The following is a 4,555-nucleotide window of genomic DNA, read 5'->3' as shown; positions in this document are numbered from 1 at the left end:
CCAGTTCTAAGCCACTATTATTTCTTTCAGTTCAGTTTAGTCACTCAGTCGTGTCCGACTCTTTGAGACCCCATGAATCACAGCACGCCAGGCCTCCCTGTCCATCACCAACTCCCGGAGTTCACTCAAACTCATGTCCATCGAGTCGGTGATGCCATCCAGCCATCTCATTCTCTGTCATCCCCATCTCCTCCTGCCCGCAATCACTCCCAGCATCAGAGTCTTTTCCAGTGAGTCAACTCATCGCATGAGGTGGCCAAAGTATTGGAGTTTCAGCTTTAGCATCAGTCCTTCCAATGAACACCCAGGATTGATCTCCTTTAGAATGGACTGGTTGGATCTCCTTGCAGTACAAGGGACTCTCAAGAGTCTTCTACAGTACCACAGTTCAAAAGCATCAATTCTTCAGCCACCAGCTTTCTTCACAGTCCAACTCTCACATCCATACATGACCATGGGAAAAACCATAGCCTTGACTAGATGGACCTTGGTTGGCAAAGTAATGTTTCTGCTTTTTAATATACTATCTAGGTTGGTCATAACTTTCCTTCCAAGGAGTAAGCGTCTTTTAATTTCATGGCTGCAATCAGCATCTGCAGTGATTTTGGAGCCCCCCAAAATAAAGTCTGACACTGTTTCCACTGTTTCCCCATCTATTTCCCATGAAGTGATGGGACCAGATGCCATGATCTTTGTTTTCTGAATGTTGAGCTTCAAGCCAACCTTTTCACTCTCTTTCACTTTCATCAAGAGGCTCTTTAGTTCCTCTTCACTTTCTGCCATAAGGGTGGTGTCATCTGCATATCTGAGGTTATTGATACTTCTCCCAGCAATCTTGATTCCAGCTTGTGCTTCTTCCAGCCCAGCGTTCCTCATGATGTACTCTGCATATAAGTTAAATAAGCAGGGTGACAATATACAACCTTGACATACTCCTTTTCCTATTTGGAATCAGTCCATTGTTCCATGTCCAGTTGTAACTGTTGCTTCCTGACCTGCATACAGGTTTCTCAAGAGGCAGGTCAGGTGGTCTGGTATTCCCATCTCTTGAAGAATTTTCCACAGTTTATTGTGATCCACACAGTCAAAGGCTTTGGCATAGTCAATGAAGCAGAAATAGATGCTCTTCTGGAACTCTCTTGCTTTCTCCATGATCCAGCGGATGTTGGCAATTTGATCTCTGGTGCCTCTGCCTTTTCTAAAACCTGCTTGAACATCTGGAAGTTCACAGTTCACATATTGCTGAAGCCTGGCTTGGAGAATTTTGAGTATTTTACTAGCGTGTGAGATGAGTGCAATTGTGCGGTAGTTGGAGCATTCTTTGGCATTGCCTTTCTTTGGGATTGGAATGAAGACTGACCTCTTCCAGTCCTGTGGCCACTGCTGAGTTTTCCAAATTTGCTGGCATATTGAGTGGCATATCATCACAGCATCATCTTTCAGGATTTGAAATAGCTCAGCTGGAATTCCATCACCTCCACTAGCTTGGTTCATAGTGATGCTTCCTAAGGCCCACTTGACTTGGCATTCCAAGATGTCTGGCTCTAGGTCAGTGATCACACCATCGAGATTATCTTGGTCATGAAGATCTTTTTTGTACAGTTCTTCTGTGTATTCTTGCCACCTCTTCTTAATATCTTCTGCTTCTGTTAGGTCCATACCATTTCTGTCCTTTATTGAGCCCATCTTTGCATGAAAATTTCCCTTGATATCTCTAATTTTCTTGAAGAGATCTCTTGTTTTTCCCATTCTGTTGTTTTTCTCTATTTCTTTGCATTGATCACTGAGGAAGTCTTTCTTATCTCTCCTTGCTATTCTTTGGAACTCTGCATTCAGATGCTTATATCTTTCTTTTTCTCCTTTGCTTTTCACTTCTCTTCTTTTCACAGCTATTTGTAAGACCTCCTCAGACAGCCATTTTGCTTTTTTGCATTTCTTTTCCATGGGGATGGTCTTGGTCCCTGTCTCCTGTACAATGTCACGAACCTCTGTCCATAGTTCATCAGGCACTCTATCTATCAGATCTAGTCCCCTAAATCTATTTCTTACTTCCACTGTATAATCATAAGGGATTTGATTTAGGTCATATCTGAATGGTCTAGTGGTTTTCCCTACTTTCTTCAATTTAAGTCTGAATTTGGCAATAAGGAGTTCATGATCTGAACCACAGTCAGCTCTTGGTCTTGTTTTTGCTAATTGTATAGAGCTTCTCCATCTTTGGCTGCAAAGAATATAATCAATCTGATTTCGTTGTTGACCATCTGGTGATGTCCATGTGTAGAGTCTTCTCTTGTGTTGTTGGAAGAGGGTGTTTGCTATGACCAGTGCGTTCTCTTGACAAAACTCTATTAGCCTTTGCCCTAGCAATATTACATTCTCAATTAGTGAAACTCAAATGAATGAGTAGTCAGTGCATTTTGCTCATAAAAGCCAGTAGGTGGAAACTAGAGTAAAATGCTCGGTGATTAGTAGTTCTGAGAGTGTTTGTGTGTGAACCTTATATCCTGTGCAAACACTGTGTACTAGAAGTTTCTTGTACTAAAACTTAACATTCCATTGGAATCTAGGAGCCATTGAACCCTTTAGAGAATGCAACTCTAAAAATTAGATAGAAAAGATCTTATACTTTCAGCTGGATTTTAGGAAGCAAACAAAATAAACAGACTTAGATTTGTGCTTGGGAATCTACCAAGGCATTGAGAACCATATAAAGTTATAGATTAGCTCCAGGGTTTCTTAATAGCCAGAGTATACTAGCAGGATTCTGAAAGAATTTGTGCACTTGTAAACTTGGCAGGCCTTAGCTGTGAATGGTTGAACCAGACCAGATGAACTGTTGAGAATGTCAAGAGAGCCAGGGAAAGAACTTGCTTATTTCTGCCGCCTGAAAGAGGGAAAAAATAATCCAAATGACAGACGTCCAACTGGATGGTGGTTCAGTACTTGGAAAGCAGTGAGAGTGAAAACCACCTGTGGTTGGTAATGGAAAGCAAACGTCTTAGTTTTTATTTTTAAGTACTATTTTGGGTTTCATACCCTCAAATAAAATTCCAGGGGCACAGAGGTGGACAGTTGCTTATGTGACATCAACAGTGAGTTCTTATGACTCATACATGGTTCAGGGTCCCCATGAATTAGAAATAGTGAATGTATTGGACTAAATTCAAAGAACATAAATTCAAAAGTAGAATAGTTGGCTTAAAAAGACAGATTAAGAGGCCTAAATATGTTTGAGTTGGAGTAAGATTGAAAAGAGGGGATATAATAGCCTTCTGCAGGTTCTTGAGGAGCTGAAACCTGAACTAAATAAGGAGAGGGACTGTTTGGGGTGGTGTACAAGGGGCACAGCTATGCCTGACATGATGAAATTGAGAAAAGGAAAACTCAGCCTGAATGTCAAGAAAATATTTCTTATACAAGTTCTACAAATTTGCCAAAGGAAGTGGTAGAAGTCTTGTTATTTGAAATCACTTAAAACTAGATTGGAGAAACCACTCATATTTTTTAGTCCTCCCTTAACCCACCTTTTCTCTATCTAAAAATCTATGATTTCTTTGTTCTCTCTAATATTTGCAGGTTTTCTAAATTTTATGTCCCCTGTGGAATTCTTGAAGATATTTTGTATCTCTTTTTAATTTTAAAATAAAAAATAAGAGGTTCGCTGGAAAAAAGTCACCAGAATGCTTATTACATTTTTTCTTCTTCCAGTTAATTTCTTAAACTGTGTAACTGAAGCTCATTTGGGTACAGGTTTTAGTTTGTTTTTACATTTAGAATGGAATTGCATTGCAATAAAAGTCATTTTGACTGGATACCTTGAAGTACTTAAAGCTGAAAGGACTCTCATGGAATTAAATCAGGAGTCAATAACAGAAGGGAACTTGGAAAATTCACCAATATGTGGAAATTAAACAACTTATTCCTAAATAATCAATGGGCCAATAAAGAAATCTCAAGAGAAAAATACCTTGACACGAATAAAATTGAAAACAACAGAATGGAAGCAAAACATTTAGTATGTAGCTAACATAGTGCTCAGGGAAGATTTATACCTATGAATTCTATATTTAAGTAAAAGAAAAATCTCATGTCAATAATTTAATTTCTTCCTTAAGAAACCTAAAAAAGAAAAGCTAACTGAATCTGAAGTAAGCAGAAAAGGAAATAACAAAGACTGAGTGGAAATAAGCTAGAAAAAAATATGGAAAAATCAATGAAAACAAAAGTTAGATGCTCAAAAAAAAATTCACAAAAGTAATATACATTTAGATAGGTTGTCTAAGAAACAAGGAAAGAATGCTCAAGTTAGTGAAATTAGGAATAAAAGAGGGAAATCACTGACTTTACAGAAATTAAGAGGATAAAAAAGAGTGCTATGAATAACTGAATGAAAACAAAGTAGGTCATTTAGATGAAATGGACAGATTTTCTGAAAGACACAAGTTGCTGAAGCTGCCTCAAGAAGAAATAGAAAGTTGATTAAACCTACAATAAATAAGGAGATTGAATTAGTAACAACAGCAACAACAAAATTCAAAAAGCTTTCCACAAAGAA

Source organism: Moschus berezovskii, chromosome 9, assembly GCF_049115385.1.
Source record: "Moschus berezovskii isolate FMDL1 chromosome 9, NW_MosBer_1.0, whole genome shotgun sequence".
NCBI lineage: Eukaryota > Metazoa > Chordata > Mammalia > Artiodactyla > Moschidae > Moschus > Moschus berezovskii.
This window is presented reverse-complemented; position numbering follows the sequence as displayed.